General features: G+C 43.4%; 1 pseudogene; it reads left to right on the top strand.

Moving 5' to 3' along the window:
• The window catches only part of LOC111821187 (60S ribosomal protein L17 pseudogene), a 74,422-nt pseudogene that overhangs the window by 37,528 nt on the left and 18,988 nt on the right, over positions 1-17,906 (top strand).

Genomic DNA, 17,906 nt, shown 5'->3' on the forward strand with positions numbered 1-17,906 from the left:
GAGGATGAGAGACCAAAGGGATACAGAGATGAGAGATCACAGGGAGACAGAGGATGAGAGACCACAGGGAGACAGAGGATGAGAGATCACAGGGACACAGAGATGAGAGACCGCAGGGAGACAGAGGATGAGAGACCACAGGGAGACAGAGATGAGAGATCACAGGGAGATAGAGATGAGAGACTACATGGAAACAGAGATGAGAGACCACGTGAAGACAGGGGATGAGACACCACAGGGACAAAGGGGCCACTGGCAAGGAAGAGCTCAATGAATGACAGACGAAGTCAAAATGACACCCATTTTAAAAAAATTGCCATGGAGTCAATTCCCACTCATAGCGACCCTAGAGTACAGAGTAGAACTGTACCATAAGGTTTCCAAGGCTGTAAATGTTTACCAAAGCAGACTGTCAAATCTTTTTCCCATGGAGCAGCTGGTGGGTTTGAACTGCCAACCTTTTGGTTACCAGCTGAGTGCTCTAAAAACTGTGACAGTGAAGACTATTACTCAGCCGTAAAGAGAAATGAAGTTCTAATACATGCTCTGACATTGAACCCTGAAACATGACACTGAGTGAAATAAGTCAGACACAAAAGGTCACATGTTATATGATTCCACTTATATGAAATATCTAGAATAGGCAAAAGCATAGAGACAGAAATTTTTTCAGGGGTCGAGAAGAAGGGAGAATGGGGAGGTATTGCTTAATGGGTACAGAGTGTCTGTTCGGAGTGATTAAAAGGTTTGAAAGTTGACAGAGGTGGTGGTTGTGTAATGTGAATGTAATTAATGTTACTAAATTGTACATGTAAAATGGTTAAAATGGCAAATTTTATGTTATATATGTTTTACCGCAATGAAATTAGCATGAGGTCATAGCAGGGTGAATCCTAATCCAATCTGACTAATATCCTTACAAAGGTGAAGAGACACAGACACAAACACAGAAGAAAAAAGGCCATGTGAAGACACAGGCAGAGATTGCAGTGATGCATCTACGAGCCAAGGATCGCCAGCAACCATCAGAAGCTGGAAGAGGCAGGGACGGCTCTTTCCCTAGAGCCTTCAGACAGAGCATGGCCCCACTGACACCTTGATTTTGGACTTCTAGCCTCTAGAACTGTGAGACAATAATTTTCTGTTGTTTTAAGCCCCCCAGTTGATGGTACTTTGTTAAAGCATCTCTAGGACATTAATAACGCCAACCAGCTGTAGGAATGGTTGAAAATACAAGACTGGCTAGTAGCCTTCAGTCTTTTTGTCCCCACCTGAAATCTCAAAGGCACAAACCAATCCCTAAATATTGATTGAGCATCTACAACATGATTGATGTTGAAGACACGCCCTTTGCTCTCATGAATGTACACTCCAGGCAGGGAGACAACACGTACTCGAGAAGTTGCATTAAAATCTAAGAGGTGTATTACTCAGGACAACAACGGACAGACTTCACAAGACCATGGGGATTCTTTACTAAATAAATTCCTGGTGTAATAACAAGTTCTGTAGATCATGAACAGTACTGGGCTGGGAAGGCTGGTTCCATTCTGCAGCCAATGACCATACAAGTCATTGGATCAACCAGACAACAAACCTCCCTGTTGTGGGTTGAATTGTGTCCTCCAAGAAGAAATATTGAAGGCCTAACTCTGGAACCTGCGAACATGACTTTGTTTGGAAATAAGGTCTTCGAAGATGTTATCGGTTAAATTAACATGAGGTCATACTGGAGTAGGGTGGGTCCTAATCCAATGAGTGGTGTCCTTATAAAAGAGGAGAAGAGGCACAGAGAAAGGACAGCCATCTGAGGGCAGAGGCAAAGATTGGAATGATGCATCTACAAACAAAGAATGCCAGCTGGAAGAGATTGATTTCAAGCTGGGCCATGAAGGATGATATCACAGACTGAGTTCTTGGGAAGCGGAGCTGAGATGGAGCTTGGGGTGCAAGACGTTTATTAGGGATCAACACTTGTGAAAGGAAGGGGGCAAAAGAGGTTGGGCAGAGGAAGAAGTCGAACCACTACGCAGGCTCAGCAAGGCTTAGTCCCAACCAGTGAGGAGCTCTGGAACAAACATTGTGCCCCACTGGCTAGGCCTCACCCTCGCCTCTCTCAGTCACCAGATGTGAGCTGCCGTGGAAAGGGCATGACCTTGACAAGGGGCTGTCTGAAGGTGCTGACCTGGAGACTGTTGGCCACCTCCCTGCAGCTCTTTGTCTATGTGCAGGTCTATCTCCATGCCTGCCACAGGTGACGCTTTGAGGTAAGGGGACAGGATACTCCAGGAGAGGAGGAAGGTACAAACGTGTTTGGGTGGGGGTCCATGGTGCTGTGAGGGAGGCCACCCAGCCAGCGCCAGTTACCCAGAACTTACAGGATGACAGGGTCTTCGCTCAGGGCAACTCACAGTGGGACGTGTAATTCCCAAACCCTTCTCTATGGGCTCAGAGCCAGAAGAAGAGCCCTCAGGATGAGAACTGCAGGTCGGTACAGTAACTCACAGTGTGTGGCCAACACCACACACCAGTCAGTGAACCCAGTGGTCTTAGATGCCTAGTGCTGCTGTAACAGAAATACCTCAAGTGGGGGGCTTTAACAAACAGAAATTTATTTTCTCACAGATTAGGAGGCTAGAAGTCCCACTTCAGGGCACCAGCTCTAAGGGAAGGCTCTTTTTCCGTCTGCTCTGGAGGAAAATCCTTGTCTCAGCTTCTCAGCCCCAGTGTTCCTCGGTTCCTTGTCCATCGCCACGTGGCATCTATCTTTCCCCCATCTGTGCTTACTTGTCTCTGTGCCTTATCTGCTCTTTTCATATCTCAGAAATGATTAGGTTTAAGACACACCCTACACTGATGTGGCCTCATTAACACGACAAAGAAAACCCTCTTCTCACAGAGGATGACACCCACAGGTATAAGCGTTAGGATTCCAACACAATTTTTGTTGTCACGTGCCATGGAGCTGATTCTGACGAACTCTGTATGACAGACTAGAACGCCCCCGCAGGGTCTTCTAGGCTGTAATCCTTATGGAAGCAGATTGCCAGGTCTTTTCTCCCTCAGAGCCGCTTGTGAGTGTGAACCACCGACCTTTCAGTTATGTCTCAGGAAAAGACAGTGTTCAGTACAGTCAGTGAGACAAAGCCATAATATGCTGACCACGCTACCTAATTTTAATCTGGATTTCTAGACTCACAGCTATGTTTTTTTGAGAAAAATATGATTTTCCGCAGTGATCAAAACTGGGATGTGAAACCATATGCCCTGAGGGGTCTTAACCAAGTGACCATCGCACTCCTCAAGATACACAGACTCAGGAAGAGTGTTGTCTGGGTGCTGTTGCCTACAAGACATTTTTGCAAGATAGACAGGAAAATACATGTAAGCATCTTGTGACCACCATCTAAGCATCCTGTGAAACTCTCTGTAATCACTAACTATACTATGAATAATCAGTAACCAATCAGAGCGTGATTATTACAGCGTTCACTGATTTTCCTGTAATTGCTCTCCCTATGGTTTGGTTCCTCCTTTTACCCCATAAGAATACTTGTATAACCAAACTGCCCAGGACTACCTGGTTCCATTTTCAATGGGATACGTAGTTCCCCAATTGCAATTGTTTTAAACCCTTAATAAACCTGTCCGTTTTAATTTGAAATAGCAGTCACGTTTTTCTCTATAACAGTAGCTAAGTGCTTAACCGTTGTGCCACCAAGGCCCCTTACCACATATTTTGGGGGAGACACAATTCAATCTATAACACCAGCCTAATCCTACTTAATGAAAATCAGAAAAAATATAAGAAATCTGGATCTCCTTAGGTTCCACTCAAAGTCTTTAATCCTTAAGTTTCAACTTACAATGTTAAAATGTGGCCACTCCTAAGATATGAAGTCCAAAGATACCAATATGGCGAGGTCCTGGTAGAGAAGCTGCCTGGCCGCATACCAAAGATGGCGCCCTCAGAATTTTTATCAGTACATGGGCTTTCTACCACCTCGTCCTCTTCGTTTTGAATCACAAGAACCCGCTCCCTGAATCAGGAGTCGGGCTGTGCGGGCCAGTCCTGACACCTGCCTTATTTTACCCCTGTGCCAACATCCCATCATCACCTCCCTTTCTGACACGTGAGGAAGAAAATGGGTCAGGCCTCGGCACAGCTCATTTCAGAGACTGCCAACACTCAGCTAGCATAATCCAATCCTACTCTTAGCTCTCACACTTACAAACCCCAAGGTACTAGAGCATTACAATATAACTTGCTTTCTTCAAAAGTGATCAGAGCAAATTCGCTCACCAGGGGAAGGCAATGAAGGAGGAGAAAAGATGGTCTAAATACTCGGGCACTTCCCTGGAGATGTAATTAGTATATCTTGACAATCAGTCATTTTTAGCTCTGTCATAATTTTCAGCAGCACGTTAAGCTGCTGAAAACGAAGTACGGCTATTAATTAGTGCAAAGATTCATCAGGTAATGATAACAGATGGAAAGAAATCAGTTTGGGGAATGGAAAGGATGAATCACTCCATACACTGATTCTTGCTGTGGTTGTGTAAATCTAGCTGTTTTGTGCTTAAAGAAGGTCAAGCTACTGCCTTCTTTGACCTGGGGCTTGATGGCTGCTGTGGGAAGAAGGCTTTCTACTACTTGCTGGTCACAGGGCATTACGAAATCCCCCTCTTCTGGGCGAAGCCTTCTCAAACTGGCCCGGCCCAGAGTCACTTCTCTATTCTCTGAGTTCTGAGACCTGTCATGTGTACGTCCATCATGGCTTGTCTCAGGGCATCGTGGTGTGGTTGCTCTGTATCATTGCTAAACTCACACTGCTATTTTAAACTGTACTTTAACCTTCTCAAAGAGAGTATAAACTTGAGGGTGGAGACCACAGCCACTCCACATATGCCCAGAACTGATGCTAATTTCAACACAGTTACTTAAGAAGTCATTACTACTTTCATTGAGAAATGCGTTGCATTCCTGCCGAAAATTACGGTAACCAGCCTGAGTAGGAACTTGTGTACTGTAAGCTTCAGGTCGTTCAGAACTGAGGCTATGGGAGAACAAACCATCAGTGGATGGAGATGGGGAGGGAGAGGGGAGACCCTGGAAACAAGCTCCAGCTCAGGAACCCCCAGGGACTCAATGAGAGTGATGGCTGTGCTGGAAACAGGAGCTGGACCGTGTCTGAATTAAGTTTCTTCTTTCAAACATTCATGGAACTTCACTGGGCTCACTTGGACGCTACTGGAAGTAATTGCTCCTGCCTTCTTGTCCTAGCCCTTTTAGACAAAATTAATGTTTGCTGAAGAAATCCAGAACCAAACCAAACTCGTTGCCGTAGGGTCAATTCTGACTCATAGAGACCCTACAGGACAGAGTAGAACTGCTCCATAGGGTATCCAAGGCTGTAATTTTTACGGAAGCAGACTGTCACAGCTTTCTCCCGCAGAGTGGCTGGTGGGTTCAGATGACCGCCCTTTCGGTTAGTAGCTGAGTGCTTAACCACTGCACCACCAGGGCTCCTGGAGAAATCCCGAGGGATCCTCATTTGGGCCTATTCCATGGAGACAAGCTTCGGTGGGTGTCCGTGGGTCTCTCCCATCAGGCAGTGCTGTAGGGAGAGGACTATTCATCCATCCAGTCAACATGTACTGAGCCCTTACGATGGGCAAGCTATGGTGCCAGGCCCTATCTGGGAAAGGGTGGGGCTAGTGGGTGGAAAGGAGTATGTATGGACAGATGATCAAAGGTCAAGCCTGACTTCTAGAGCTCACAGTACTGGGATGGTAGTGGAATTGGCACATGAATATCTCCAATACAATAAGGAGTAGTAAGTGGCCTGTGAAGTTCAGAGAATGTTCTTGGAAGCACAGAGAAAGTAAAGAAGTAACTGAAATACAAAAGCATTGTGTCACTCCTGCCCTCTCAGAGTTTCTGCCAAGGAAGTGCACAAACTAGAGAATTCTCTGGAACAGGTTAAGTGCCCACTTAGGGTTCTGTTGGTCATTGTATTCATTGCTCTAAATGCATTGTATTTATTTATGATACATTTGGGTACATTGTATTTGTTGATTTGGATACATTGTATTTATTGCTGTACTGGTCATCCAAACCAAACCCATTGCCGTTGAGTTGATTCCGATTCACAGCAACCCTATAGGACAGAGTAGAACTGCCCCATAGGGTTTCCAAGGAGCAGCTGGTGGATTCAAACTGCCAAATTCGAAGCCAAGCTCTTAACCACTGCACCACCAGGGCTCCAGTGCATGGGTCACAGTGGGCACAATATTGCCAGACTGATCATGGAAAAACCGCTGTAGCTACAACAAAGAAAATGACTGGAAGTAATTGCAAATGTGCTGATGCTTAAATAGCTTAAGTGTCTCTTTTCTTCCCCAATGAGAGAGAAAGAAAAAGGGAGAGACAGAAGGAGAGGGGTTTAAGGGCGCTGGCTCAGGCATCCTTTAAACAAAGACTTAGTGTTATGCCATGGAGAAGTCCCAAAGATGCTTACCGTGGCTCAGAGTGTGAGCTCTGGACACAGACTGTGACTCATGCCTCACCTCTGACATGTACCAGCTTTGTGATCTGGGCAAGTTCATAGCGTTGTTGTAAGAATTCCAATTAAACAGCATGTGTGAAGGATCTTCGGGAAAGCTTAGAGCATTGCAAATGTAGGTAACATTGTAGCAGAAAGTGTCAAACTATTTTATCTCCGCGCCTTCCTTTTTTTAAGCCCCTTTCTTTGGAGGGTCTGGCCTCCTTGGAGGATGCTGACGTACGCTGTCATGTTATTGTAAATACGCCAAGTGACAAGCTGGGCTCGGATGATTTAATGAAGCTCTTCTGTGCCCACAGCTGTTCTCTTTCCTTCCAGCAAATCCCTTTCGTAAATATTGAATAAGCCTTCAGCCTCATTCTTGGGTTTGATCTTCATGACTTAATGGGAAGCATGGACAGGCTCTGTCTCCAAAGGGAGATGTTTTTTGGATAAACCACAGCCCACTGGTTACTGAGATAATAATTGGAAGAGCATAATACTTACATAATGACTGTTCTTTGGGCGACATTCTGAAGTCAAAAACTTCCTTGTTCAGGACACAGTCATTACAGGTCTTAAGGGTCAAAATCTCAGGTTACATGTAAAACACTTGTTGTTATTGTTGTTAGATGCCATCAAGTCAGGCCACGACTCACGGAGACTCTATGCACAATGGAATAAAATGCTCCGTGATCCTAGGCTATCCCTGTGACCAGTTGCAGCTCAGACTGTTGTGATCCATAGGGTTTTTATTGGCAGATTTTCAAAAGTAGATTGCCAGGCCTTTCTTCCTAGTCTCAGTATGAAAGCTCTGCTGAAACCTGTTCAGCATCGTAGCAACATGCAAGCCTCCAATAACAGACGGGTGGTGGCCATGCATTAGGTGCACTGGGCAGGAATTGAACCCGGGTCTCCCGCATGAAAGGTAAGAAGTCTACCACTGGACCACCACTGCCCTTTTGAGACATATTTATGACTTTTAACATATGTTCATGAGAATACTTATATGAGATGCCTGTGTATAAACGTTATTGTTAGGTGCCGTTGAGTCAGTTCCAATTCATAGTGACCCTACGTAAGACAAAACGAAACACTGCCCGGTCCTGCACCACCCTCACAGTCGTTGCTATATTTGAGTCCATTGTGGCAGCCACTGTGTCAGTCCATCTCATTGAAGGTCTTCCTTTTTTTGCTGACCCTCTAACTTTACCAAGCATGATGTCCTTCTCCACGGACTGATCCCTCTTGATACCATGTCCAAAGTATGTGAGACAACTTCTCGCCATCCTCACTTCTAAGGAGCATTCTGGCTGTACTTCTTTCAAGACAGATTTGTTCATTCTTTTGGCTGTCCATGGTATATTCAATATTCTTTGCCAACACCGTAATTCATCAGTTCATCATAAGGCATCAGTTCTTCTTCCATCTTCCTCCTTGTCCAGCTTATGTACGCATATGAGGCGATTGAAAATACCATAGCTTGGGTCATGGCTTAGTCCTCAAAGTGACATGTTTGCTTTTTAACACTTTAAAGAGGTCTTTTGTAGCAGATTTGCCTAGTGCAATACATCATCTGATTTCTTGACTGCTGCTTCCATGGGTGTTGATTGTGGATGCAAGTAAAATGAAATCCTTGACAACTTCAGTCTTTTCTCCATTTATTATGATGTTGCTTATTGGTCCAGTTGTTTTTGTTTTCTTTATGTTGAGGTGTAATCCATACTGAAAGCTGTAGTCTTTGACCTTCATCAGTAAGTGCTTTAAGTCCTCTTCACTTTCAGTAAGCAAGGTTGTGTCATCTACATATCACAGGTTGTTAATGAGTCTTCCTCCAATCCTGATGCCCTGTTCTCCTTTGTATAGTCCAGCTTCTCAGATTATTTGCTCAGCATACAGATTGAATAAGTATGGTGAAAGGATACAATCCTGATGCTCACCTTTCCTGACTTTAAACCATGCTGTATCCCCTTGTTCTGTTTGAATGACTGTCTCTTGGTCTATGTACAGGTTCCTCATGAGCACAATTAAGCGTTCTGGAATTCCCATTCTTCACAATGTTATCCATAATTTGTTATGATCCACACAGTCGAATGAATGCCTTTGCATAGTCAATAAAACACAGGTAAACACAGGTTTACCTGTGTATGTGTATAAGTAGATGCAATACAACCACAAGTTCTTCTGGTGCACAGTTAAGTTGGCACTCCATGATTGAAGACTTGCTGCGCTCTGAGTGGTTGACACTACTTAGTTTTGGCATAACAAATTCAAGGGTTTGCTTCTAAAAGTATCTGTCTCCTGGGATTCAAGGGTCCAGAAAATGCTGACTACCTAATTGGAAGATAGGTGTGAAAAGAGATGTGTCAGAAGAATTGATACATAGCGGCATTCTGAGAGTCCCTGAGATTCTCAGGGATTCTGGGGGACTGTCTTTTAGAGCGGTAGAATGGGAAGACTGGTCTCAATGAAACAGCAATTCAGGTGGTACAAGAGTGTGCACCATAAGTATCTATCCCGGCCAATTCAGGCCTCTGTCACCTCTCAGCTAGATGACTTACTGGCATCCTAACTCATCTCTCCTTACCACTCTTCTTAGACTGCCATTCAAGGTTTTTCACAATCTGGCCTTTTGCTGATACATGAGGCAGAAGCAAAATGCCCCACCCCCACCCCAGGAACCAAGAGATAAGGGAAAGGAGGTTGCTCCTGGGATTTTCTCTAGGAGAATTCCTGGACAAGGATGACATTAGTGATCTGTGGGAGTAATTGGGAAATTTTTATTAACATGCGATCCAAGAGTTTGGAAGCCATCCCCTCAACCCCCAACTCTAATCCAGAAGTATGGGCAGGCATGATGGATATTTACAACAATGATCAAAAAAAAAAAAAAAACAGCAGCTGCTGAGGTTGCTTACGTACAACCAGAAGTCTCACTGGATTTGATTCTTTGGTTCAGAGGTTTAGGGCCAGGGTTTCATGGGACATGTCTGGTGCTTCTGTTCTACCTCCTAGTTCATCGCATAGTGCCTGCAAGCGCGGGTAGTCATGGCCTTGGCAGCATGCTTGTCCTTTTCCCACTTTTGTTTATTCTGTAATATTCCTTGGACTCAGGCAGACATGGCCTTGGCAGGATGCTTGTCCTTTTCCCACTTTTGCCGCTTTGAACATATGCTGAATAAAATCTTTCCTTCTGCTTTAAAAAAAAAACAACTTGCAAGTGACTATACAAGGCACAATTGGTCTTTATTCACCAGGAGCAACGGAGGAGGAGGGAGAGTCAGAAGTAGGAAGAGGAAATGGAATGTGTGGCTACTTGCCTTCATGAACAACTGCCTCCTTTGGCATGAGACAAGAATTTGATGTACCTAGCTACCACTACTGAACATTTTGACCAAAGATTCTATAAAGAATCCTGACCAAAAGGGGGAAAAGGCAGAAGAGAATTCCAAATTTTCATGGAATCCAGACTTTCAGGAGTCATCGAGGCTGGATGAACCCCTGAAACTATTGCCCTGAGATCACCTTTAAACCTTGTCTTACTCATCTAGTGCTGCCATAACAGAAATACCACAATGGATGGTTTTAACGAAGAGAAGTTTATTTCCTCACAGTCAAAGTAGGCTAAAAGTCCAAATTCAGGGCGTCAGCTCCAGGGGAAGGCTTTTTCTCTCTGTCATCCTTCTTCTCTTCGGTGTTCGCCTGGACTAGGAGCTTCTCTGCGCAGGGACCCCAGTCCAAAGGATGAGCTCTGCTCCTGGCACTGCTTTCTTGATGGTATGAGGTCCCCCTCTTCCCTCTGCTCACTTCTGTCTTTTATATCTCAAGAGATTGCCTCAGGACACAATCCAGTCTTGTAGACTGAGTCCTGCCTTGCTCACACAACTGCCTCCCATCCTCCCTCATTAACATCATAGAGGCAGGATTTACAACATATAGGAAAATCACACAACACTGGGAATCAGGGCCCAGCCAAACTGATACACACATTTTTTGGGGGACATAATTCAAACCATGACAAACCTTAAATCAAAAATATCCCCTGAAGTCTTCTTTAAACCAAACTATAGTTTATCTTAACTAGTAAAAAAGGTCTGCCTTGAGCATTTTGGTCTTTAAGAACTATCCATATGGAATCAAAATGACGACAGCAACTCGAAAGACTACACAGGAAGCTTAGGGGCAGTCAGTTTATGTTAATGAGGGAGGAGCAATTCAGAAAAGTAGGGTGTCGTGGATTGAATTGTGTCCCCCAAAAATATCTGTTAACTTGTATTGTATGATGGTCTACCTTTTGTCATCTGATGTGATTTCCCTATGTGTTGTATAGTCTATTACTACGATGTAATAAGATGGATTAGTGGCAGTTATATTGATGAGACCTACAAGATTATAGTGTCTTAAGCCAATCTCTTTTGAGATATAAAAGAGAGAAGCGAGCAAAGAGACATAGGGACCTCATAGCACCAAGAAAGCAGTGCTCAGAGCAGAGTGCGCCCTTTGGAACTGAGGTTCCTGCGCTGAGATGCTCCTAGACCAAGGGAAGACTGATGCATCACAAGGACCTTCCTCCAGAGCAGACAGAGAGAGAAAGCCTTTCCCTTGGAGGTGACTTGAATTTGGACTCGTAGCCTACTAGACTGTAAGGGAATAAATTTCTCTTTGTTAAAGCCATCCACTTGTGGTATTTCTGTTACAGCAGCACTAGATGACTAAGACAGAGGGTGAGAACGGTTGTACAACTCAAAGAACATAATGTCACTGAAATGTACATGTAGAAACTGTTTAATTGGTATATGTTTTGCTGGATATAATCTCAACAACAAATTTAATTAAAAAAATCAATTAAATTGTTTTTTTAAACAAATTTAAAAAAGAAGTATGGGCAGTGTTGTGCTGGTAAGCATTTAACAATGGGCTCTCTGATGAAGAAGTCCTGATTTGTAGCATTTGGCAATTTCCATGGTGTAAATACTCCCATCATGGCCAATTCAAATTATCAACTTGACATCACTGATTGCAGAGTTGGGAAGAGATGTGCACACTCAGGTCTTCCCAGCTGGCGTGAGCCAGCTCCAGCACACTCCTGATTCTGGGAGAGAGAGGACGGGAGTGTGAGAATAAACTAGTAGGCAGAAACTTAGCAACTGTATTTTACCCTACCTGAAGAGATTCTCTGTGAACCAAAAGAATGGTGACCACCAAAAAGAGAGAAGAGGGAAGGCCCAGCAGCCAAATCAGCAGTGCCTGTCTGGCACTGTCCAGGGACAGGGTGCCCAGCTCCAGGACTCTCAAAGGGGCCAGCCCTGGTGTGGGGCCAGCTGCATCAAACTGCAAACATGTAACTCTACACTTTATTATAGATTGAATTCTGTCCCCCGCAGAATATGGGTTAAGGAGCCCAGGCGATGCAATGGTTTAAGTGCTTGACTGGTAACCGAAAGGTTGGCAGCTCAAACCCACAAGCGGCTCCGTGGGCGAAAAGACCTGGCGATCTGCTTATGCGAAGATTACAGCCTAAGAAACCCTATGGTGTAGCTCTACTCTGTCCTATTGTTGTTGTTATTGTTGTTAGGTGCCATCAAGTCGGTTCTGACTCACAGCGACCCTATGCACCACAGAACGAAACACTGCCCAGTCCTGCGCCACGCTCAAAATCATTGTTATGCTTGAGCCCATTGTTGCAGCCACTGTGTCAATCCATCTCATTGAGGGTTTTCCTCTTTTTCGCTGACCCTGTACTTTACCAAGCATGATGTCCTTCTCTAGGAACTGATCCCTCCTGACAACATGTCCAAAGTATGTAACACATAGTGTCGCCATCCTTCCTTCTAAGGAGTATTCTGGTTGTACTTCTTCCAAGACAAATTTGTTTATTCTTTTGGCAGTCCATGGTATATTCATTATTCTTCACCAACACCACAATTCAAAGACGTCAATTCTTCTTCGGTCTTCCTTAATCATCGTCCAGCTTTCGCATGCATACGATGCGATTGAAAATACTATGGCTTGGGTCAGGCGCACCTTAGTCTTCAAGGTGACATCTTTGCTTTTTAACACTTTAAAGAGGTCTTTTGCAGCAGATTTGCCTGATACAATGCATCCTTCGATTTCCTGACTGCTGCTTCCATGGGCGTTGATTGTGGATGCAAGTAAAATGAAATCCTTGACAACTTCAGTCTTTTCTCCTTTTATCATGATGTTGCTTATTGGTCCAGTTGTGAGGATTCTTGTTTTATGCTGAGCAAATAATCCAAGAAGCTGGACTATATAAAGAATGGGGCATCAGGGTTGGAGGAAGACTCATTAACAACCAAAACCTTGCTTGCTGAAAGTGAAGAGGACTTGAAGCACTTACTGGTGAAGACCAAAGACCACAGCCTTCAGTATGGATTACACCTCAACATAAAGAAAACAAAAATCCTCACAACTGGACTCTGTCCTATAGGGTCACCATAAGACAGAACTGATTCGGCGGCACCTAACAACAACAAAATACGTGTTGAATCCTTGTGTCTGTAAATATGAGCTTGTTTGGAAATAGGGAGTTCTATTGTTATGTTAATGAGGTCATGCCAGGGTAAGGTGGGTCTGAAACTTAATCACTTCTGAGAGATGTCTTATAAAAAGAGCAGAATAAAGATACACACAGGGAAGACAGAAGTCAAGGACCACCATGGAACTCCTAGGGCTACTGACAAAGAGGGACCTCCCTTAGAGCTGATGCCTGGATTTGAACTTCTAGCCTCCAAAACCATGAGACAATAAATTTCTGTGCCCTAAAGTCGCTAATTCGTGGTATATTTGTGTTATGGCAGCCCTACAAAATAAGACAAACTTCAGTCTGATTATATGCTCCTCAAACAACTTCCTGATGATAAGTCTATTTCCCATGAAGAGAATATTTGTCTACCCAGAGGGAAGAAGGCTTGGTGTGATCATTAAGATTGTGTGTCAACTTGGCTGGGCCATGATTCTCAGTGGTTTGGCAGTTATGATATGGTTTGGCCATTGTATAATGATGTGATCACCTCCATGATGGGATCTGCTGCGAGCAGCCAATCAGCTGAAAGGGAGTTTCCTTGGGGGTGTGGCCTGCATCCAGTATAGGTGGACTTTCTGGCAAGGCTTGTGGGCTTTTGCTTACTCTGGATCCTGCAGCTGGCTTCTGTTCATCTGACCTCCAGTTCTTGGGAGTTAAGCTAGCAGCCTACCTGCTGTCCTGCCTGCCAATCTTGGGATTCGTCAGTTTTTGCAGCCTGTGAGCCAGAGCACTGCTGTCTGACTTGCCGATCTTGGGTTCACCAGCCCCTGCAGCTACATGAGTCAGAAGAAGCCTCCAGCCTGACCCACAGACTAGGGATGTTTCAGCCTCCACAACCGTGTGAGCCATTTCCTTGATACAAATCTCTCTTTATGTACATATATATATACACTTTACTGGGTTTGCTTCTCTGGAGAACTCAGCCTAAGACACCTGGCCTACTGACCAAGTATCTTACTCTACTGGACAAGATGATGGATAAACTGGAATTCTAAAGCATGTACTCATCACAATCTCCTTTCATGTCCTGGTTGCTTTGATAGCAGTGAACCCCAATGTTTGCCCCCCAGAAACTTGAGACTTCCCAAACTTGGACAGCACCTTCTGCTCTGCCTCTAGTCTCCATGCCATGAATCAGTAAATGCCCTGGAGGGAAAAGCAATGATGATATCCTGGCTGCCTTTGTTGCTCTCTAGTGTCTTCAAACGAAGGCTTTGAACTGGTTCAGTCATGGCTGACGAAGCAAAATAGGAATAGACCCTAATTTTTAAAATTTGGGTGAAGCACCACTCCTATTTAACATTGTGCTGCGAGTCCTAGCTAGAGCAATAAAGCAAGAAAAAGAAATAAAGGGCATCCAAATGGGTAATGAAGAAGTAAAACTGTCCCTATTTGCAGATAATATGATACTATATATAGAAAACTCAAAAGACTCCATGAGAAAACTACTGGAACTAATAGAAGGATTCAGTAGAGTAGCAGGATACACGATAAACATACAAAAATCAGTTGGATTCCTATACATCAACAAAGAGAACGATGAAAAGGAAATCAGGAAAACAATACCATTTATAGTGGCCCCTAAAAAAATAAAATACTTAGGAATAAATCTAACCAGGGATGTAAAAGACCTATACAAAGAAAACTACAAAACACTACTGCAAGAAGCCCAAAGGGATCTACATAAATGGAAAAACATACCATGCTCATGGATAGGTAGACTCAACATTGTGAAAATGACAATTCTACCCAAAGCAATCTACAAATACAATGCAATCCCGATCCAAATACCAACAACATTCTTTAAAGAATGGAAAAAATAATCATCAACTTTATATGGAAAGGGAAGAGGCCTAAGATAAGTAAAGCATTATTGAAGAATAAGAATAAAGTAGGAGAACTCGCACTACCTGATCTCAGAACCTACTATATAGCTACAGTAGTCAAAACAGTCTAGTACTTGTACAATGACAGATACATTGACCAAGGAACAGAATCGAGAACCCAGATGTAAATCCATCCACCTATGATCACCTGATCTTCAACAAAGGCCCAAAGTCCATCAAATGGGGAAAAGACAGTCTTTTTAACAAATGATGCTCGCAAAACTGGGTGTCCATCTACAAAAAAATGAAACAGGGTCCTTACCTCACACCATACACAAAAACTAATTCAAAATGGATCAAAGACTTAAATATAAAACCAGAAACTATAAAGATCATAGAAGAAAAATTAGGATCAACACTAGAGCCCCTAATACATGGCATTAACAGGATACAAACCATAACTAACAACATACAAACTCCAGAAGATAAGCTAGATAACTGGGATCTTCTAAAAATTAAACATTTATGCTCATCAAAAGATTTCACCAAAAGAGTAAAAAGAGAACCTACAGACTGGGAAAAAAATTTTGGTTATAACAAATCTGACAAAGTTCTAATCTCTAAAATCTACAGGAAAAACCAATACCTCTACAACAAACACAAATAATCCAATTAAAAAATGGGCAAAGGAAATGAACAGACACTTCACCAAAGAAGACATTCAAGCAGCTAACAGACAATGAGGAAATGCTCACGATCACTAGCTATTAGAGAAATGCAAATCAAAACCACAATGAGACACCATCTCACCCCCGCATTACTGGCACGAATAAAAAAAAACAGAAAATAACAAATGTTGGAGAGGTTGTGGGGAGACTGGAACTCTTACACACTGCTGGTGGGAATGCAAAATGATACAACCATTTTGGAAAACGATATGGCGCTTCCTTAGAAAGCTAGAAATAGAAATATCAAATGATGCAGCAATCTCACTCCTAGGAATATATCCTAGAGAAATAAGAGCCATCACACGAATAGACATATGCGCACCCATGTTCATTGCAGCAGTGTTCATGACACCAAAAAGAAACAACCTAGATGCCCATCAACAGATGAATGGATAAACAAACTATGGTACATACACACAACAGAGTATTATGCAAGGAAAAACAACAATGATGAATCTGTGAAGCATCTCACAACATGGATGAATCTGGAGAGCGTTATGCTGAGTGAAATAAGTTAATTACAAAAGGACAAATATTGTTTATGAGACCACTACTATAAAAACTCGTAAGAAGGTTTACACACAAAAAGAAACAATCTTTGATGGTTACGAGGTGGGGGAGAAGTAGGGGTGGAAAAACACTAAATAGACAATAGATAAGTGGTAACTTTGGTGAAGGGTGAGACAGTACACAATACTGGGGAAGCCAGCACAACTTGTTCAGGGTAAGGTCACGGAAGCTCCATGGACAAATTCAAACTCCTTTAGGGACCCAATTACTGAGCTGAGGGCTGTGGGGACCACGGTCTCAGGGAACATCTAGCTCAACTGGCATAACATAGTTTATAAAGAAAATGTTCTACATTCTACTTTGTTGAGTAGCGTCTGGGATCTTAAAAGCCTGTGAGCAGCCATCTAAGATACTCCACTGGTCTCATCCCTTCAGAAGCAAGGGAAAATGAGGAAAACTAAAGACTAATAGACCACAACTATTACGGCCTCCATGGGACCGAGTCCAGTACAACTAGATGGTGCCTGGCTACCACCGCTGACTGCTCTGATAGGAATCACAGTAGAGGGTCCTGGACAGAGCTGGAGAAAAATGCAGAACACAATTCTAACTAAAAAAAAAAAAAAAAAGACCAGACTTACTGGCCTGACAGAGACTGGAGAAACCCAAGAGTATGGCCCCTGGACATCCTTTCAGCCCAGTATGAAGTCATTCCGGAGTTCACCTTTTAGCCAAAGATTAGACAGACTTATAGGACAAAACAAGACTAAAGGGGCACACCAGCCCACGGGCAAGGACTAGAAGGCAGGAGGGGACAGGAAAGCTGGTAATAGGGAACCCAAGGTCGAGAAGGAAGAGTACTGACATTTCATGGGGTTGTTAACCAATGTCATAAAATAACGTATGTACTAACTGTTTAATGAGAAGCTAGCTTGTTCTGTAAACCTTCATCTAAAGTTAAATTTAAAAAAAAAAGATTAAAAAAATTAATTAATTTTAAAAAAATTGGGTGAAGCAGAACAATGACTGGAATGGAAAAAATTACAGGTCAAACCCTGGAATGGGAGACTCGGAAGAGGCGTAGTAAGCCCTTTTAGGGGCCTGATATGTGAAATTGGATTGTGAGGACTGAGGAAAGCAACCCACATTCAAAGCAGTGCGGTCGGCCGCCATCTTTGAGTGGGACACCACTGTTTCTGACTCTGCCAGTCAAGAGATTTGGTTGCTATACAACGCACACGCTGTCCTTGTTTCCTAAGGAGGAGGTTAAGCTTCTAGCCGGGCTTTGACCCATAATTTTTCCCATTCCAGTTATCATTCCAGTTCACCCACATTTTAAAAATTTGGGTCTGTTCAGGTTTTGCTTCATCAGCCATGGCTGAACTGGGCACAACGAGTTCAAAACCTTGTTTCAAATAGAAGTTTTTTGTATAACTAGTTGCCGTGGATTCCAACTCATGGCGATCCACGTGTGTCAGAGTAGAACTGTGCTTCATAGGGTTTTCAATAGATGATTTTTTGGAAGTAGATTCCAGGCCTTTCTTCCAAGGTGTCTCCGGGTGGACTCGAACCTCCAAACTTTCAGTTAGCAGCCAAGTGCGTTGACTGTTTATACCACCCAGGGACTTCAGTTTTTGGTATGTTATTCAAATTTTTGGTTGCTCTCGGTAGGAAGGTTAGTCTGTTACTCCTCATAGCCAGAAGCAAAACACCCTAAAGTTACCCTTCTCTATATCTGATAATGTGCACTCAT

Source organism: Trichechus manatus, unplaced genomic scaffold (genome assembly GCF_000243295.1).
Source record: "Trichechus manatus latirostris isolate Lorelei unplaced genomic scaffold, TriManLat1.0 scaffold00069, whole genome shotgun sequence".
Taxonomy (NCBI): domain Eukaryota; kingdom Metazoa; phylum Chordata; class Mammalia; order Sirenia; family Trichechidae; genus Trichechus; species Trichechus manatus.